Raw genomic sequence first — 21,683 nt, 5'->3', positions numbered from 1 at the left:
TTTCTTTTGATGGTATATCAATACATGTCTCTAATTCTTTTGAACACATTGCAGGTTTTTCTCTATTTTGACCTCTGGGAAGGCAAGTAGGTGGGTGGGGAAAATATGTCTGCCATCCAAACCCAGTGCCACTCCTGCTTGTGCCCCAAACCCTCCCCTATTCAGTTGCATTTATTTTAATTGTGCATACAGTCTCTTAAAATGCAGCTGGACCAGGGGAATCGGTACAAGGATGTCAATTCCTGGTGCTGTAGTCATGTGTTTATTTTTCCATGGTCAGACAAGGGTTCAATCTACTTTGGGTAATATATTATCTGAGCACCTTACCATCTTTTTATGTATTTATCCTCGCAACACCCCTGGGAGGTAGGGGAGTGCTATTATTTACAGATAAGGAAGGAATTGAGCAACAGAGAGGCTAAGTGACTTGCCCAAGGTCACACTGGAAATCTGTGGCAAAGCAAGGACCTTAACTCAGGTGTTCAGTGTCCCAGGCTAATTGCACTAGTTGCAGAAAAAAGGCTACTCAGGGCTACTCTGCAGGCACTGCTGCAACAGTGTTTTCCACCCGAAGCCAAGATGTGAACAAGTCCTTCCAGCTGTAGTTCACATGCTGAAACTTCACAGAAGGTGTAAAGATGGGAAGATCAGAGATGCCTTGAACCACTGAACTTGTCCACTCACAGATGAACCTTTTTAACTGTTCACTTTGAAAAGCCTGCATTTCTGAGGCAAGTCTGAGTGGGAACGTACCTCTTAATAGGCTCAAAGTGAATCCTAGCCTGAAGTAAAGGTGAAAATATTTCAAAGCTCCAGGATTTCTGACCATTGGTTCCAGCAGAGCTGCTGAAACAAAATGTCATGTTCAAGAAGACCAGGGTGCCGTAAGCACATACTGAATGTTGTATAGTTTGTGTATGTGTCAGGACAGGGTGATCCAGAGGCCAGACTACTGACATCAGTAGAAAGATAACTAAGAGGAGAAGGAGGGAGCAGGCAATTTTAACTCAGCTCAGGAAAATTTCTCTTCTACCCTCCTTTAAAAGACAGAGGGATAGAGCAGAATGGGTACTCATTTCTTTCAGCACTTTCATTGTGTTCCTAATGTGTGAGGGGAGATTATTAGCAGATGTAGTGACAAAATAACTCCACCCTAATACTGTGAGGATATGTGAGGAGAGAAGGGATGGGAAAGGCAAAATAGGTGTCTCGAGTGATTTTCCCTTTTCTCAGTTGACTTTCACAGACAGTTACTTTCTGCAGGACTGTTGGCCATTGCAAAGGATTGGTACGTTGCCTCTGAGGAGGTTGGGATTGCATGCTGTGCAAATGGAAAGGAGGTCTGTGGTCTTTAGCTTTGGGATAATCTCCATTGGTCTTAATCATTTGTAATCACTGCTGTATCCCAAACTCCTGTGTGTGCAGATCGTAAAACCAGCATACAGTTGGTACAGCTGATAATTAAGGGATTTGCCAGCCTGTTTGGATGAAGAAAGAACTGGCTTGAACTCTCACTGAAAATTCTGACTTATACCCAGAGTGGTCTTTTTGTTTATATTAAAAATAATAGGATAACTTCCCCCCCACACCCACAATTATGTTTCATTTTCATGCAACAGGATTGTTGCTGCCCATTATCTTCCTATGACCAAATACAGAAGCCCCAAAATACCATGCACAAGACTTCACATGAAGCCCAGCTCTTCAGACTTGCGGTTCAAATAAGCATCCAGATCTTTGGATGTGTATCCACAGTGAAGCTCCGTCCAGACCTGCTGTAGTTAACCCATCAAGTGATATTTTCAAAGATGGTTGAACTCCTCTCCTGTTGAAATCAGTGAGAGATTTACCATTAACTTCCATGGGAGCAGAGTTAAGCTAATACGGACTGCTTTTGAAAATCCAGTGTTGCCAGTTTTCATGATTTTATTGCTTGTCTTGCATATTCAGTGAGTGTGTGTTGGTTGGTTTTGGTAAAACCCCAGCTCCTGAAGTCATGTGATTACACAAGAATCTTCGACTTTCATTTTTTAAGCAAGTTTCTCGTCCTTATAGTTGTAGAGAGAAAAGTCTAAACATGTGATACCTAAAGGCGCTCAGAACACAAGACATATAAAAAAAAATCCCCAAGTATATTATCCTTTAAAATATAAATTGGGGGAGGGGAGCTGATTCATAATTTTTGCACGTTTGGAGTCGGCAAGATTGAAAATTCCACCCATAAATGTAACACGTTGGCTGGGGAAGCTGAGTTGCATTAACAGGCCTGTGTGAAGGAAGTCTGGTTAACACTAGTGCTGAAAGCTCACTTTCATGAACAATGCACTCACTCTGATGGACATATCTTTTGAAGAAATGAAACAACAAGGAAGCTGAAGTTGTTGCAGAACATTTTAGTTTTTAACAGAAGGAAAGCAGCAGCCTCTTCCACCAGGCAATTTCCGCCACAAGCTTTATTGACAAGAATTTCAAAAAGTAACTTGTAAAACTTTAAAAACAGAACAAAGATGCAGCTTATTGTATATATGTGTATATATAAAACTGGATTTGTGCTGGAAATGGCCCACCTTGATTATCATGCACATTATAGGGAGAGTGGTTACTTTGGATGAGCTATTTCCAGCAGGAGAGTGAGTTTGTGTGTGTATGGGGGTGGAGGGGTGAGAAAACCTGGATTTGTGCTGGAAATGGCCCACCTTGATTATCATGCACATTGTAAGGAGAGTGGTCACTTTGGATAAGCTATTACCAGCAGGAGAGTGAGTTTGTGTGTGTGTGTTTTTTGGGGGAAAAAAAAAGGGGGGTGGGGCGAGAGAACCTGTATTTGTGCTGGAAATGTCCCACCTTGATTTTCATGCACGTTGTAAGGAGAGTGGTCACTTTGGATAGGCTATTACCAGCAGGAGAGTGAGTTTGTGTGTGTGGTTTTTGGAGGGGGGGGTGAGGGGGTGAGAGAACCTGGATTTGTGCAGGAAATGGCCCACCTTGATTATCATACACATTGTGAAGAGAGTGGTCACTTTGGATGGGCTGTTACCAGCAGGAGAGTGAGTTTGTGTGTGGGGGGGCGGAGGGTGAGAAAACCTGGATTTGTGCTGGAAATGGCCCAACTTGATGATCACTTTAGATAAGCTATTACCAGCAGGAGAGTGAGGTGGGAGGAGGTATTGTTTCATGGTCTCTGTGTGTATATAATGTCTTCTGCAGCTTCCACAGTATGCATCCGATGAAGTGAGCTGTAGCTCACGAAAGCTCATGCTCAAATAAATTGGTTAGTCTCTAAGGTGCCACAAGTACTCCTTTTCTTTTTGCGAATACAGACTAACACGGCTGTTACTCTGAAACCTGTATATATCAGTTGCTCTACAAAACTTTGTCTGCTGCAGGGATGTTGAGATGAAAAAGGTTAGCAACTGATGTAACTGAACAGTGTTACAAGAAAAACAACCCAGTTATGTCTAGAGTATTAGATCATTAACAAGTTATAAATTGGTAAGGGAGAGCAGTGTGATCTAGCGGATAATGTAGGGGACTGGCTTAAATCGTGTTCATAGAATCATTCCTGACTCCATGACTGTGACTTTTAACATGTCCCTTAATTTCTTGAGTTTCCCCATCTACAAAATGAGGTTAATATTTGGCTTCCTCTGTGGACGAGGAAAATGAGTGGTGGAGTTGAAAATGCATAAGATGACCATAGTTAATGCAATGGTGTTCAATTATGCATTAATTAAGATGTATTGTTCAACATGTTTGCTGACTACATATACTTCCTCCTCCTAGTCTAGATAATGCCTTGCAGTGTGTGTTGGACGGAATTCATTAAAGGCCAAATTCTGCTACATTACTGTCATGGAATAGTATTTTGCCCTGGAATTCAAATCCTGTTGGAGCTAATTGACCTTCATCTTAATCATACTTTACCAAGAAAATGGTGAATTCAAGTGTCTCATGTGAGACAGCTTCCCCATCTCAGGTCTGCTGGCTCTGAAAATTCCAACTCTCTCTAGTTACATTTTCATGGTCCGTTTTCTTACTGGGTGTGAGCAAATCAAAGCGTTATCTCCTTGATGAGGACACCCAAATGCGATGTGTTGCTATGCCCGTACGTGAATATGAAGACATCCTTTATTGTTGCAAAGAGCTATGAAACGTCAACGAGCCTGAGAACTCCACCTGGATTTGTTGTATGTACACTTTTGAGGCTAGAGGCACTGTATTGTCATTAATTATTCATAATGGTTATTAAGAATAAAATAATTGCTCACAACCTGAGGGCTTTGCAGTACAGAGTGCAATGAATTGCCATGTGGCAAGTTGGCTTCGATTTTCCAAGTAGCCCAAGGGAATTAAGCATGCAAATCCTGGTGACATTCAACAAGATTAGGTCACCTCATCCCTTTATCCTCCTTCAAAAATCTCAGCAATCATTTTAAAAACTAAATGATTTATAGACCATCTTTCATCTCAAAGTGCCTTATAAACAAAGCGATATGCACACCCTGCATAGGGATTGCTTCACAACCCTATGAATATCCACCGCCCTTGGAGTTAAAAGTGAGAGCTCATCTGTCCGAGCACAGGATAACTCTACAAGGGCTTAAGAAGAAAACTGAAATGGCAGAAGGGAATTTAGGTAGATGATATTAACTCAAGCTAGAAATAGTCCAGGAGACCAGGCAGTAACATCCCTACTCTTACAATTAATTATCCATGGGATCTTTAATTAACACAGCTCATCAGGACACCCGGGTGGTAGCTTATCCACAAAACAGTATCTCCAGCAGCCCAGTACCTCCGAGCACCATACAGGTGTGTTGGTTCAGTGGTGGAGCAGAAGCTGAGGGTGCCATTTGTTGAACACAGTCATTGCACCACCACTTCTTGCATCACTTAGAGATTTGCCAAGCCAAGCCTGAGCCAGCCTAGTGCCACTGAGCTTGTGCAATCTGACAGGAGGGCAGCGGGTAACGCAATTGCTGTGCTCTAACAGAGCAGCTTTCGCAATAGGATCTCCATGCGTTTTACAAACACTGATTGACCCAGTGGTTTTAACTAAAAACGCTTGCAGACCACAAATGTTCTGAAAGCGTGTTAGCTTGAAATTGTTCTCAGAGGGTCTGAGCCTCAGCTGGTGTAAATCGGCATAGTTCCACTCAAGTCCAAGGAGCTGTGCTGGGGCTGTGTCTCAGAAAGATGGTAAGGAGCTTGATGTCATGCCAAAGAGTGGCAGGTCTTTGAAAGATGCTACATGCTCTTTCCAAATTTATTTGACTCTAGGGAAGAGTAGATCTTTGGTAGAATTGCTGTGTTTTGGGATTGCTTTGAAATCTAAATTTTGGCTTGGATTTTGCAAGATTTCCGAGATTTATGAAGGGGATTCCACAACCTCCCTTGGTAACCTTCAGCACAGGACTAGATGACCTGCTGAGGTCCCTTCCAGCCCTACCTTTCTATGAGTCTATGCGGTGCTGAGGTGGGAGGACAGTAGGTGAGCGTAGTGCTGGCACAGTCCCCAGACGCTGCTCAGAAACACTCACTTTTACAGGGTGTGGCACTGGGCGGTCTCCGTGTATTCCTGTTGGGCTGTTGAGGTGGGCCACAGCAATTGCTGGTTTGGAAGATTACCATCTTGCACTCCTTATACTCGTATGAGAACAAGCACTGTGCTTGTCCCCTTTACAGAGGACCAAGGGAGTGAGAAAAGGCTGCTTACCTTCTCCCTCCCCAGTCATCATGTGCTGGGAGGTCAAGAACTAGGAGTCTACACCAGGGAAAAAAGTGAGGGAGAAAAGGCTCCTGGCCTGCATCCCCCATTGCACACACCTGTAAACAGCAAGGCACATTCTACCCCTTAACCAATAGAATGATACTAAACTGGGGGATTCCAAGCAGTTTCCTCTCAATTAGATCTGAACTGAGAGGAAGGATGGTCTTGAGCTCAGCAGATCTGCAACAATTCAGGTCAAACTTCATGACACCTCAGGCAAGACACTTAATCTCTCTGTGCCTCAGTTTCCCATCTGTTAAAAAAGGGGGATATAACTTCTTTTCCTTTGTGTTGTGTACTTAGACTGTGAACTTCTCCTGGCAGGGACTCTCTCTTACTATGTGCCTATTACTATGGGGCCCTGATCTCAGTTGTTGTCTCTAGGTGCTACAGCATAACAAATAATAATAGTAGATAATTATGAAGAACTGATTTCCCATCCCTGTTCTTTTTCACATGCCCGGTATGCAAGCCTTAGATATTCAGTAGTGCCACTGTGCTTGTTCATATTTTTTTGGGTCCTGTTTCTGAACTCTCACCAACTTTTCCCCAGTGTGACTCTTTGCTTCAGTGAATTTATGCCAGTTTTACACTGGTGCAAGTGGAATCAGAATCAGGCACCAAGCCATCCGCTTTTGTCATTACCACAGCTGATCTATTGGTCTCTCTTACTTGAAACACAGAGGAGCAAACTCTATTTTTATTTATTTATTAATTTATTTATTTTAAATCTTTCATGAAGACTTCAGAAAGAAGTAAAAAGGCTTTGGCCCCACAAGTGAGCTGGATCTCAAATTCTCCCTGAAATGTTGAACTTTTCTTTTGAAACCATGCCAAATTCTTCTCTCACACCTCTTGCAGACCCTGCACTACGCTAGGTACTTTAGGGTGGCCATTTGGTGTGCCTGACCATTGACTAGATGATTTACAGCACTTCCTTTGACAGCCATTTTTTTATTTAATTGACCGTTAACTATTTTTCATGTTGAACAAGGTTACTGCCAGAGGAGAGGGAAAAGGGACCTGAGGATCCTTTAACAGTTAAGAGTGAGGGGAGAAGAGACTGTGCTGTGCATTTGATTCTGAGGTGGTGGTGGTGGGGAATTCTAGTTGAAATTCAGGCATTTGTTTTGTGTTCATGTCACACGTTGTTTCTGCCACAGTTGCTCTCCTTCCCCCTACTGAGCAGCAAACTAAATAAAAGGAGCTTGTGTAAGATTTGGCTCTGTTGGCCAAGTTCTGTTCCAGTGCCAAATGTCTTAAAGGTGCAGCAGCTTTTTGGTGAAATCCTACAATCAATAGCTGTACCACTTCCAGTGCTCAGATGTACCATCTCTCTCTAACCCTGGCATTTTGTATGTGTCAGCGAGCATGTGACTGAGACTGAAACGCGCAGCGACTGCTTAGAGATTGCTGTAATTTCACTAAATGCACAGACAAGGATTAGCCAGTGTTGAAGCAGTCAGACTGGGGAGGCACACTGGTTGGGCGAGGTAAGACCACGGTAGAATAGAAGCTCTTTATCAGCGTTCAGCCTGAACTCAGAGAGCCTACGCTGCCTAAGAACTGAGTGCAGAATGATTCACACGGAATGATGTAAGAAGGAGCCACTTGCAATCCTCCTCCAGTCCCTCTCCCTGGGGTGCACTCTGATAAATCCTGAACGCTCTTTGAGCAGGGGCTGAATTTTATTCTGTGTCTTACGCAGCACTGAACACATGGTTGGACATCACCACTACATGATGATAACAACATGTAATGTTTTCAGACGTGCCCAAGTTCCATTTTCCAAAGTGACTGACATGTCTACCACTGAAAGTAATTGGGACTCCAGTTCCTAAGTCACTTAGGCTTGTCTGAAAATTTTACTTGGTATCTTTGATCCCTGTCCATTGCTCCAGTTATATTGTCTAGTGGTTAGAGCCAGGGAATTCCCTGTGTTCTGTTCCTGACTGTACCAGTGAGTTAGCCTTGGGCAAGCAATTTGACTTCTCTGTGCCTCACCTGTAAAACAGGCTCCATATAGGTTTTACACCTAACTAGAAGGTACATGGAGGACAAGGATCACCTCCATCAAAATCAACAGCTCTCACCACTAAACAAATTACTTGTTACTCTTCAAAGGACAAAGTTACACTTGTAACGAAATGGACCCACGTTTTAAACTTTCTCAAGTTCAGTTCAGTACTATTCCTGTCTTCAGTCACAAAAAGAAAAGGAGTACTTGTGGCACCTTAGAGACTAACCTGGGTTAGTCTCTAAGGTGCCACAAGTACTCCTTTTCTTTTTGCGAATACAGACTAACACGGCTGTTACTCTGAAACCTGTCTTCAGTCAAACGCTCTCCGACAGACGGATTCAGCTGCACTGCTATCTGGTCAGAGAACTTATCAATACGAGGTATTTTTATGTAATAATGTTGTCATTTCTCCTGCCATCTTTTTCTTACATAAAAAGTCTTCTCTCTCTCTTTGGTTGAATAAAGAAAATTGGCTTAATGAGAAGGATGGCTTTGCGGTTCAGGCACTGGCGTGAGCCAGAGGAAACCTGGCTGTAAAGCCTGGTGCTCTCTCAGACTTTGTGACCTTCAGGAAGTCAGTAAGGAGCAGATTTTTCCTATTGTTCATCACCTACAACTGGGATCAGATTGTGACACCAAATTTTGGCCAGTTGTTATAACTGCTCAGTACACAGCAGATGGCGCATATTTTGGAGATCACTTTTGAATGATCACTGTTTTGGGGGGAGGGATAGCTCAGTGGTTTGAGCACTGGCCTGCTAAACCCAGGGTTGTGAGTTCAATCCTTGAGGGGGCCATTTAGGGATCTGGGGCAAAAAAAAATTGGGGATTGGGCCTGCTTTGAGCAGGGGGTTGGACTAGATGATCTCCTAAGGTCCCTTCCAACCCTGATAGTCTATGAGTCTATATGCAGCAAATTGCACAGAGCTTTGTCAACTATAGAAGATGAGAGCTAAATTCACCCTATCGGCACCTGAACCTGTCGTTCTAGAGACTCAAAGTATTTCAGTACCAAAGCTTATACTTGCTTTGGCCTAATGATGTTGCTTTACAGCTAACTTTTGTTTGGTGTCAGTAATGACTATGGTGTTTTCACCTTGGGCTGGAGATGAAATATTTTCATTGAGTATGAAATTTCATTTGCTCATGAGTTTTCTCAAATTTTCGATTAGTGTGAAACACACTCACCGAAGTGTATATTTGTGGCAACATATGCTAAGTGTAATCACTCTCTCCTGTCCCTGAGGTCTAGTGCTATCAAAAAACATGGGTACCGCAACGTCTCATCCTATCAACTCACCTCATTATTTGCCTGCTGCAATGAGAATGGAGAAGAATTGCACTTAAATACAATAATGCCAAGTGGGGAAAAACACTCTATTCTGGTTGAATAAAAGAACAAGATTCAAAGGAGAGCAGCTATTGCTAGGAGCAAAAACAAACAAAAAAAAACCCATGGCATTTGGAGGTAAAAGACATATCATATTTCATATATTTTTATATAATATAGTGAAGTGTTTAGTAATAGCATCACTGACAAAATTCTTACTCCCTGGCAGGGTTTTGAGGGGATGCCACTTCAAATTCATCCTCCTTGTATACCAACCGCATTAGTATTCTTCACCCACATTAACCCAGCCATCATCAGTTTGGCATGCTAATTAGTATTGTCCCTCTCCTTTTTCTTCCTTTTTTCTTTCTTCCCATTTGCTTTCTAACACTGCCATCCACTACTATATATGGTTTATATCTTCTCCGCCATTATGCTGACAACCCAGGGCAGCACCTGCCACTTTTGATAAACTGTCAGATTATTTTTGGAAAGTCCACATGTGCTTTTCTGGAGCTACAATTTAGCGCTATGATAATCTACTAAATTGTTTTCTGTGCTATGCCAGCTCTTTAGTTGGGCTGCTCTTTTTAAGGCATTAAATCCCCAGATTAAAATTGCGTCCAGCAAATCTTAGGCAACACTCCACTCCACAATGAGACAGGGATTTATTTTAGAGCTGACTGTTTATGAACTGTAGGATGAAACAGTGCCTCAGATTACATCTATCTGTGGTGCGTGCAGGCATGCACATGGCGTATAAAATACAACCTATTTTACGTCCACAGGCACATTTTTATATTTGAACGATAGTAAAAATAAAACACCTGTATAATAAGCTCTAGGCAATTAATTCATCTTACAGCAACATAATTATTAACGGACAATCTTACAACATAGTGATGACTACCAAGCACAGCTTTTATGAGAATACCTCATAAACTCACATATCGAAAAGATTAAATTAAAAAAAAGTGGATAGACAATGGATATCTATAGATAGGAATGCCTTTCTATTTTGTACTGTGTAAAGAGATATGTACTCCCAGCAGGTTTGATGAGGCTTGGCAGAATTCAGTGTTTGTTTTCATAATTTCGATGGATAGTACTGAGGGTTTTTTAGTTTTGTTTTGTTTTTTTAAGGTTTTTATTTATTTAAATTTTACAGTTGTGGGAAAGTTTGGGGGGATCAGACAGTAGCCAGGTTTGACAATAATTAATGACAATAGACACTGAGATACAAAATTTAAAGCTGAATGATTAACACACATTGTGAATGTCACATTAATCTATCTAATCCCTAAATCAAACTCTAATAAATTCAAAAGCAACATTTTTTTTAAAACTAACGATCTGTACATTTTGAATATTATCAGTGGAAATGTTTTTTCATTGGTTTGTGTTTTTATGAAGAAATTGACCTGTTACCAACATTAACTGATTAAAAAATCTAGTCCTTCCAAGCCTACATATTATACACGATAGTTTATAGGTGGTTTGGCCCAAAATTTCCCCAGGTTTTATTCTGTAGGATTTACAAAACCAAAACAAACACACACCTTAGGAATACTCAGAGTTTGGGAGACATGAGGAACTGGGCAACAGATTTTAAAGAATCTTCATTCTGGTTAGTCCAAGAGTGTAGTAAAGTAATGCCAGCTGGCTTCAAAATGTTTGTGCACCAAGTGCTTGATCCTACAAGCATTCTGGCCCTGATCCTGCAAAACACTTCAGTGCTTGAATGGTTCCATGTCCTTAAAGTTCAACACGTGGTAAAATGCTTTGTGGGATTGGGGCCAGAGTGCTCAGCTTTTCAAGACTGAGCCCCAGATTTCACACTAAGGGGCCAACTCTGCTCCCTTCTAAATCATCGGTGGCAAGATCTGGCCTCATTTCTGCCGAGCAGGCAGTTTTAAAGGAATTCCACAAGCTGAAGTTGAACTGCATTTTAGTTGATAACTTTTGCTAAACTGGAGTTTGGTGGTTTTATGTGTACAATACTGTAAGAAGCCAATGGTGTTTGACCGAACTCTCCACCTCTCAGTAGGTGCTGGTTCCAATGGGAAAGGGTTCTGCTGCTCATTCCCCTGTGTGGGTGTTCGAGGACTGGCAGTGACTCTTTGGAAAGAGAGGATCTAGTGTGCGGGCTGAGCAGAACTGAGAGGGGAAATTCTGGAGCAGCCAAACTTAAGATTCTTACATTTGTCAACAATGAGCTGAGTCTAGATTTTGCATAGTGTGTGGATTGTGTTAGTAGAGTAGATTCATCAAGATTGTACAATAGAGATCAGAACTCTGACCCCTGAGTAAAATCACAGAGGTTGGGATCTGAAGTTTTTGGATGGCTCCTACTTTACCAAATTAAGCAACAATTTTCCATCTATTGTACATTTCTGTCTACTCATTTAGTGCTACAGAGCATGCAAATATCTTGAAAGGCTTGATGTTGTTTTTTTTAAATAGTGTTATGTATAAGCTTTCATTTGGTTCATTTCATGGAGGGAAGGGAAATGGCTGACCTAAATAGAAAGACTAACTTTGATCTTTCAAAGATCGAGCTGTTAGCAAAAATTAATTTAAAAATTTGCACGTGTGGCATCCTTCCAGAGATTAAAATATATCTTTTAATCAAAGAATCTCAGTGCGGAAGAAAATACAAAGCTAATTTCCTAAAAGGTTGTGCTTTTATGAAAAGAGGTTGACTATTTTAAAATTAAGTAGCTAGGAGTTTAATGACCTCAGTAGAGTCTTTAGAACTGAAGCTGTTCTACCCTGTACGGTCATGGAGGCTAATTTCACAAGCTAAGTAGCATTGGAGGGTTACTACTTGGCTGTTGACTCTACCAAGGAGTACTTACATGTGACCGAAAGAATTGTGGGAGATTCAGTAGATGACATTCTTCCTTTCCAGCCAGTACTCAAAATGATGGATGGTCTTGTAGTTAAGGCACTAACTCAGGAGATCTGACTGCCGTTCCAAGCTTTGTGATAGGCTATCTGCATCATCTTGGGCAAGTCACACGTGAGATTTTGAAAAAAAAAAAATAGTGGCCTAAATTTAGGACCCAAGCATTCATATTTAGGTTCCTAAATCCATGGCCAAATTTTCAAAAGTGCCGAGTACCCAGCAGCTCCCATTGAAATCAGTGGATGCTCGGGACTTTTGAAAATCAGGCCACTTATTGTGAGCCGAAATATTAATTTAGGAGCCTGAAGTTAGACTGCTGTTTACCCCCCCCCCCCCCAAAAAAAAAAAACAAACAAACCCAACAAACAACATTGGCCTTCTTAGCTCTGTGCCTCAGTTCTCCATCTGAAAATTGGGTAATATCATTTCCTTTCTCCCATCCTTTAGTGTATCTGTTTAAATTGTGAGATCTTTGGGGCAGGGACTGTCCATTACTACTTATATGCAGCACCTAGCGCTATTGGCCTCAGCTTCAACTGGGGCTTTTAGAAGGTCTTGTAATACAATTAATAATGATTAATAATAAATTGGTTGTAATACACTGGTAGCAGAAGGCTTAAATAGTTGAAGTGAGTTTAATGCACTGAGGTCCTTGGATGACGGGCATGATGTAAACACAAAGTATTATTTATTATTCTTATTACTTATTTAGCCAACAGGTAGATAATAATTTCAGATTGTGGTTCCAATTTACATGATTTGTACATAAAATGGAATTCCCTAAGAAATAATTTGACCTCAATTTCCATTTATTAACAGCATGGCTGGCTGACTTACCCTATTTTGGCATTCTGGTGTGAAATGGGAGATTAAATTAAAGAAGCAATCAATTTGATTCCTTCTGCACACTGTACTTGCATTACTATAAAACAGCAAAGGTATTTTACCGTGTATTAAGACGTGACTCATCAACAGGCAATTCCTCATATACTCTAGCACTGTGCTCCGTCCTTTTTGTTTTTTTTTTCACAAGTTTAAACACTTGACATTAAAATGAACTCTATTTAATTTCCCTACTGTTTGGATAAATAACATTAATCTAAAACTCAAGAAACTAAACTCGGCAGTGACATTAGGCCCTGATCCTGCAAACAATTGTTAGATTTGTACAAACTGAAATAAAAAAACCATCCAGTGGTCTGGGGGCCCTTATCAATCTCTTAAGAAATACACACCAAAATTAAAAGACCTATCAACTCATTCCCAATCAAATTAAATAACTCACCAACAAAATCAGCATAAGAGAAATTAATCGACCCACCTTAAATACATACACACACACACACACACACACAATCCCACACGACCGCCACCAGCCCTACCCCACATCTATCTAGTCACCAGCGAGGGAGAAAAGGTACAGCACACCCTAAATGCTAATAAACATCTTAAGTTTATGGACCTGGGTTGGAAATGAGCACCAAAGATCCAGCATGTGGATGACATATAATTTGACAGAAGCTGTTTTAAGTACAAAAAGTTCAATGTGTGTATTTGTTGCCAATGCCCTCGATATCTAGGGTGGAATCTTGGTGGATGTTTTGTCACTGACTTCCATGGAGTCAGGATTTCACCTTGAATGTTTTTCTTAAAGACCCACTGCTGGGATTCAGGATGATTATATGAGAACATCAGCTTTCATTTATGTAAGTAAGTTTTGAGTCCTGAAGGTTTCACAGAAAAGCTTGAAAACATTTTCTAGTTGGTCTTCTATCTTTAGGGGCCTGGCTTATGATTTTTGAACACTTAGGTGTTGGCAATACTGGGCTTGGTCCAGTTTTTTTGCAAGTGTTTAGGATCCAGGAAAATTTGGGGTTAGTCTAAACACTGTAAACTGCATTTGTGGGGCTTGATTCTCTCCTCCAATTTAAATCTAGAAATATATTTCGACTTAATAAAGCTACCCAAGTCTGAGGTCAGCTGAGAGTAGAATTAAGTCCCCGGTTTTGCACTATGCGAGATGGGAGGAGAAATGAAGATTTGGTTTAGTGGTAAATGGATATGCAGTTTGACACGTTGAGAAGAATGGGCTCTAGAAAGTCCTTGCGTTGCTAATTGTGGATGAGTCCCACCAGAATCTTATTAAGACCTTTTGTCAGGTGTCCATTTCCAACAAAGCAGAAACAAAGCTCCCCATGGCTTTCAGATCAAAGTCTACAAAAAGAAAAGGAGTACTTGTGGCACCTTAGAGACGAACACATTTATTTGAGCCGAAGCTTTCGTGAGCTACAGCTCACTTCATCGGATGCATCAAGTGCCACAAGTACTCCTTTTCTTTTTGCGGATACAGACGAACGTGGCTGCTATTCTGAAACAGATCAAAGTCTGAATCTGGTTGCTGTTTTAGCACTGTCACATTTCATAACTGAATAAATGATTTCATTTTGCTGCAGTTGAGCAGCACAGCTATGCTCACAGTGTGAAAATAATTGAACTGCGATTAAATCAATAGAATGCTCATGAGAGTAATTTAATTTGTGTTCTCAATCAACTTTTTACAAAAAAAAAAGATGAAATTGAACAATTTAAGGTATTATTTACATATTAGGCTAAAACGGCAATTTTTGACCCACACAATTTCAGTCTTTATGGTTTCAGTGACTTGGGGAATAAGTTAATAGTTGTCTATTTTTTAAACAATTTATCAAAAACTGTAGTCTTTAATTCTTCTTGTCCTACAGGGCGAATTAGAACCAATGGACACCACCTATAGAAATTACTCTAAACAGCTGTAGAATTTAATAGAGAGTGGTCTCCTTTCCAGAATTTTTTTTAAATGATCCTGAAGAAAATCAATAACAGGGGCATTATTAAATTCAGTAGGGTGGTCCAAAATATTATGAGAAAATGATGCATTTTCTATCAGTTCCCATGGGGGAAAAAAAGGCATAGGTATATAATTTTAGGCTGCTTTTACCTTCCGTCGCAATCTGACAATGACTGCGTCTAGCGGGTTCCCATGCTGCCGTTATGTGGCATGTAAATTTATCCAGAATATCATGTCTACTCAGAAGATAAACACATGTCCGCATTGTGTTTGAGAACTACAGGCATTAACTTGTCTTTACCATTGTGGGTCTAACTGTACAGCATAGATTTGTGTTTGGAAAAAATGTGGTATGAATTACTCCGCATCTGCTCAGGATGCTAATCCTATTAACAGCCCCAGAATTAGCTCATAAACAAAAGGGCCATCACCGTCCGTTCTACAGATTATTACTAAAATCCAATGGGGTTTAAATACAGTGTGCCATTTCCCCCTCTTTTGTACTTATCACCATTCCCTACATAACAGGTGCTGATGCTGATAGCAGTTCATCTGAGAATCTACTACCTCTAAGCTAGAAACATGCTGTTATTAGATGCTGATTCTAAATATAGAGTGATAGAGTTTGTAGCCAGAAGGGGAACACCAGGTCATCTAAGCTGACCTCCTGTGTATCACAGGCCACCAGCACCACTTAGCGTGTGCACAGTAAACCCAACAACCAACATTAGATCAAAGTACCACTGCCCACAGGAGACTGGACTGTTACCTGCCATGGGCAGGGAATAGGAGGGACCGAGATGCACCAGTGCCCTAGGCCCTGCAATGGCAAGGGAAAGATTACGTGAAAGAGACCCAGATTAGTGGCAAATGACCCTCACCCACTTGCTGCGGAGGAAGGCAAAAAAATCTGACTTGGGGAAGATTCTTTCCCAACCCCACATGTGGCAATCAGTTAGTCCATGACTATGTGAGAAGGAACTAAATATATGTAGGCTTAGTGTTGGCTCTTCAAGTGATTGCACATGTCCATTTCACTGTAAGTGTGTGTACACCTTGTGCACACTTGTCAGAGAATTATCTCTCAGTGGTAAAGCCGTTGGGGCAGTGCAAGTGTCTTCTGGTGCTTCGTGCCACTGTATGCTGGCATAAAGGGCAGCACTGCCCCATCCTCACTCAGTTCCTTCCTAGGACCAGCGATGGTTGTTGGAGCTGAGATTCTTGTATTTGCAAGTCTTCCCCCTTTTAGTGTATACAGTACCTAGAGCATTACTTTTTAGTTTCGTGTAATGTGTTTGTACACAGGTAGATATAAGAGTAAGTTTAAAGTAGTTTTTTTTCTGGAGTCAGGTCACTAGTTCCCTTGTGGGTACAAGGCTTGATAGCAAACTAATCTCCTGGCTTCAAGGCCTACTTCTCATGTAGCAAGTCTATACGACTGAGCGATCCACACCCCAGCTGCCTGAAGTCTCTGGGAGAGGCGCATGTGAGTGACAAATGTCACATCTGTAGAGGGTTCAAATCCTGATTTTAAAAAAGGACAGGGCTGCCAGACTCAAATACCAGCTTATGGAGTCTTCGCTTCGCCCACCCCTGGAGCCTTCGCGGTGGAATGGATACCGAGCACATACGAATCGGTTAGGAGTGCTCCCCCTGATCTGACTGAGTCAAGTGGCAGGCCCTCGTTGCAGGTACCTAAGAGATGACATAAGTCTCCCGAAGTCTCAGTACCATGGCCTTTGAAATCTACAGTGAAGGCACCAAGAAGAGGCGTGCTCAAAGGAGATGCACCCCGAGACACAGTTTGCAAGCCAGAAGGGATTGCTGTCTCCAGAGACCAGGAAGGGTCCGTTACGACTAAACCCTGAAGTGTTGGTGCCACTTTGAGTACTGCAGGATAGTGAATCCTTTCCAGGTCCGTCTACAGCTTAGGAGGCTTTTGAGGCAGCCCAAGAGAGCTAAACCTGTCACTGCCAGTTTCACCTGTTGTGCGGGACTCCCTCCTGGTACCGGGATTGGAAGTGCTCATATGGTCCTGACTCCAGCCCCCGACCGCCGTACAGTACCAGTGTCTGTTACTGCTGCTGCTCCTCTCTGTAAAGTTCCACCCAGGGAGAAGCCAGCGACTATTTTGCCAGTACCCCTTTCTCCGGATTCCGAGCCAGTCTCCAATGGGGTGAGCTCCCCCATGGTCTGAGGAAGCAGACTCCGAGCTCAGGTCATATGTGTCTCGATCCAAGCGTGGCCAACAGCTCCAGTGGGGTGCCTGCTCACCGTGATATTGGCCACAAGTTCAGCTATCCAAGAACCAATAGCCTGCACATAGCTGAGTCCTGCCTCCATATCAATGACCCAAACTTTGGAACCTCTCTGCTTTCTTCCCACCTTTCTACATCAGCGAGGCGTTGGGAGCATCTGCAGCAGGGTCACCCTCTTCCCTTCCCCAGCCTGGGATGGGGTCCTTATGGTTGTCTTCCACAGCACCTGGAAGGGCCTTATGGGGCCCCTTTCTGCTACTCTGGCCCCTTTACTCATCATAAAGGGGTCCGAGCAGGGTGAGGACCTTTATCAAGATCTGGACGTTATCAGTTTCAGTAAGAATTGAAATCTTCATTAATTCCGCAGTTAATTAACAAAAGAATCAATCAGCCCACCTGCTGAAGCCGTTTGAAAATAAACCTCAAACTAGACCAAATTCAATCCTGCCCAATGCTAGTGCAGCTCCCTTTGAAGTCAATAGGCGATGTGCCAACTCATCACAGCTGAATTTGGCTCCAAGTGTGTTGATACATGACTTTGTGTCAACTGGGTCATTTTCCTGAAAATATCTTTGTTTAAAATGGATAGAGATCAGCATGTTTTGACTGGCATACTCTGTTAGGTTTTAAGGGTCGTACATGCTATGGATCTAAAGTACTACCGTTAATTCCAAAATATAGTGCATAAATCAGGTTTCATGAGTAATTAAACATCAGATTTAAATTGTAGCCAAGATAGCTGAATTTAAAGTAACGTTTGCTGGTATGCACTTATGTAACGTGCTTTTTCAGCACTCTATTTTACCTGTGTAAACAGCAGCCCTCCCACACTGTGAACATTGCCAAAGCACATTCTGGCTGAAGGATTCTGACAAACAATGCAGACATCCCATTGTTTCTGAGGAATTCTGTGCAATGACAAACCACTGCAAGGCTGGAAGAATTGTTCAAAAGGCTGAGGTGCAGCGTTACTCTCTTATTCTCCTGGGAGGAGGTGAAAATATCCTTCTGCTAGTGACACTATGAGCCTAATGTGAGAGAGAGCAGCCTCAGTGGATGGTGGACCAAGGAATATTAGCAGATGGCCTGAACTATGTTGCTATTTCAATCCAAAGGGTATGCCCCCTTTGGTAGCAGCCACTAGGGCATTTTACAGGTGTCTGTTGTTGCTCTCTTCCCAGTCTGAGTTTTGCTTATATCTAAATTGGCATGAGAATCAATTGGGTTCTGGGAATAATGTTGGAGATGCACTGAATCGTCCAATGTTCTAATAAGAGGATTGTGTTTCAATCTCTGCTACTGACTCAGTGTGTGAACTTGGGCATGGGGCTTAACTTCTTTGTGCCTCAGTGTGAGGGACTGCGGAAGATTTTGTTACGGCCTAGCTAGGGAACTTTAACTTTTTTGAGGCCGCCCGGTTACTGTAGAACATGGGAAACCAACTTTAACCGGTTTGGGCCAGTTCTTTTTGCCCTGTGCAGGTAGCGAAAAGCCCCTGTTGGGAAGTACCTTATTATATATTCATGAGCTGTTTATGTGTACTGCTTATTAGGGCTTGCTGTTTACCCCTTCGTCGGACTCCGTCCCAGGCAAAGCTCCGGTGTGCTGGGTTCTCCGCCTCCGTGACAGCAACGCTTGAAGTCCCCGTTGCTAATGATGATAATAATCATCATTAACCTTCAATAAAGCCAATAACTCGCTGCTTAGCTGCGTGTGGGTCTCGTTTTCCAAAGTACCTCTGCTGGCCTGCGGTGCTTCAAACACCTTGGCCTAAAACACTCAGTTTAGCCAATTTATAAATGGGGATAATGATCCTGAGCCACCTTTGGAGTGACCTCAAACTCAGTGCTAAATATTACAGTTATCATTAGTTTGGGGTTAGGTGCAAGGGCGGGGGGCGGGGGAGGAGAGGGAGCATGAAAACTGAATTTCCTTCGGTTTGTTCACTTTGATTCATAGTATTTGTTCTTATTTTTCCTGAGTGGGGTTGGGGAGGGGAGGGAGGTAGTGGATTACAGAGGCTGGGTATGGAAGTGAAAGGAAACCAAAACATTCGAGCTGTTTAAATTCAGGTATAAGTAGGTGGTATGGAAACCTTTAATATTCTCATCTGGATTATACATGATCCATGTTGGTATCCAAAGGAACTGTTTGATACAAACTGAAGTTGGAAAAATATGCTTTTACTTTGAAAAAGGGATGTGGAAAGAGGAAATACTTGCTCAAGGAATTCTAATGCAGAAGTCATTTGGCCTTCTTCTCATCCTTTGGATTCTCAATGGATCTGACTTGGCCAGACAGGGCTGGAACAAAACTGAATTTAGGAGCAGATGGAATTATGAAACAAGCTCACTAGCAGGTGGTGGTTACAGACATTTATTGGCATGTCATCGATTATAGAAGGGTTTTAAAAAATAATAATAATAATAATATTATTACTTGGGGTACATGGACATTCTTTTTTACCATTATCAACTCCAAAAGACCTAAGCTAAAAACTGAAGTTGACCCAGTTATTTTTGAGTTCAGCTTGATTGAGTACCTGATCCAATGCTCACTCAAGTCAGAGTTTCTCCATTTACTTCAGGGGGCTTTTGATCAAGTCCCAAATTTCCCAAATCATGAGATTTTTCCAAATGCAGATTCACTTCCCTATGTGGGATTGATGTGTTTAGATAGCCACTCTTGTTTGTGCTATCAAAGGAAGCTCAAGGGCCCACGGCATCTGCTGAAGAAGGTGCAGGCATAGCTGCATGGAAAATTTTCAGGAAAACAAACCTGAACAAGTAATTAAAATATATTTTGTGCTTTCTGACGCATGTCAGTATATGAAGATTTGCCAGGATGGTGCATGAATAGGCCCCGATCCAGCAACACAGTGAAGCATTTATTGAACTTTAAGCACACAAGGAGTCTCACACAAGAGAATTGGGGCTATTCACTTACAGGTAAGCACCTGCTTAATTGCTTTGCTTTGCAGTAACTGTCAACCAAAAAATGAATAGCATTTGCTATTAAGAACCCGCAGTGTAGTAAGGAAACTAGTATGGAGATTCCAGTCCACTATCTCCAGACTGTGCTGGAAGATTTCTGAGCTTCCATTGCATTGTGGCCTTCAGCTGACTCCCCACAATGTGTGCTATGACTGAAAGCCCCATTCTTTCCCTACTTGCTTACCCGGGGTTCGGTCCAGGAGAGGGGGACTGAACCAGTTCATCCTTTCCAATATCCCTGCTGGGAAAATCTTCTCCCTGTACAGGACAGATACAATCCAGGATCTATGCAAGACCATGCTGGTGAGTGCTTTGTTATAGGCCCTTGGCATAAAGTCCACCAGGAAGGTTGTAGCAGCAACCTCTCCACCACTGGGGACCCATAGTAGCTCAAATAGCATGCAGAACTGGCCAGTGAAGGGGATGTGGCCACAGTGGCTCGATCCACACTGTTTCAATACACCTGCCTCAGCAATTTCCATCATCAAGACCTTCTATGGAGCTTTGACTGCAACTTAAAGCAGCTCTCCTCCAGTTGAAAAGACCGACAGAAAGTAGTGGAGGAAAAACCACGGTGAGTTCCCATTGAGATATGAGGCACAGTGAGGTGTGTTGTGTACTTCCCTGACTCAGCCTATATGGATCTGTCCCAGCAATATAATCCGTCCTTGCTTAAATCCTTATTTTGATTCATCATTCTTCATTGAGTTGCTTCTAACCTCTCTCTTCCATGTCTTGTGATTTTTTTCATTGGCAGTAAGGAAGGAAGTTCTCCTGGAGTAGTAGGAGGAAGATAAATTAAAAATGAAGAGCCAGTGTAGTAGGTTGTAATATGGCAAGTTAGTGCTTTGGATTTCTCTCCCTTTAGAAATGCAAATGGTTTTGAAATATAAACAAGGATATGTCTGCTTGAGACAGAACTGAATAAACACCACCAATCTAAAGACCCTGGTGAAGTGCAAGTTGGTCCATGTTTCAACAGGTCAATGCCCCTGGGGTGAAATCTTGATCACATTGAAATCAGTGGCAAAACTCCCATTGGCTTTGATGGGACAGATTTTCACCCTTGGATTTTAACATTTCTGAACTTTGGGGAAGGCTCTAAACTATGTAATTACATTCTGTAGAAGAGAAGACTGAGGGGGAACGTAACAGTTTTCAAGCACATAAAAGGTTGTGACAAGGAAGAGGGAGAAAAATTGTTCTCATTCGCCTCTGAGGATAGGACAAGAAGCAACGGGCTTAAATTGCAGCAAGGGTGGTTTAGGTTGGACATTAGGAAAAACTTCCTAACTGTCAGGGTAGTTAAGTACTGGAGTAAATTGCCTAGGGAAGCTGCAGAATCTCTGTCACTGGAGATTTTTAAAAGCAGGTTAGACAAACACCTGTCGGGGATAGTCTAGATAATACTTAGTCCTGTCCTGAGTGCAGGGAACTGGACCAGAAGGCTTCTCAGTCCTACACGTCTATTATTCTACTTCCTTAAATTCCCTCTGTGGTTTTAGCCGAGTGAAAAGTATTTGCACTTTCTGTCCTGAACTGTTGTGTACTGTTGCTGTGTGCTAATAAATTAAATA

General features: G+C 42.1%; 1 protein-coding gene across 3 annotated transcripts in view; it reads left to right on the top strand.

Moving 5' to 3' along the window:
* LRRTM4 (leucine rich repeat transmembrane neuronal 4) overlaps positions 1-21,683 on the top strand; it is a 977,774-nt gene that overhangs the window by 510,631 nt on the left and 445,460 nt on the right. The window contains exon 1 of one of the 3 annotated variants that reach the window (XM_074940081.1): positions 7,152-7,263. The exons of the other annotated variants lie outside the window; for them this stretch is intronic. The gene's annotated coding sequence lies outside the window, so the exon portion shown is untranslated. Of the gene's footprint in view, positions 1-7,151; positions 7,264-21,683 lie in introns of those variants that run through there. 3 annotated transcript variants of the gene reach the window in all.

This window comes from Natator depressus, chromosome 26, assembly GCF_965152275.1.
Source record: "Natator depressus isolate rNatDep1 chromosome 26, rNatDep2.hap1, whole genome shotgun sequence".
NCBI classification, from domain to species: Eukaryota; Metazoa; Chordata; order Testudines; family Cheloniidae; genus Natator; species Natator depressus.
The sequence above is the reverse complement of the archived record's forward strand: the minus strand, read 5'-3'. Positions and strand labels throughout refer to the sequence as shown.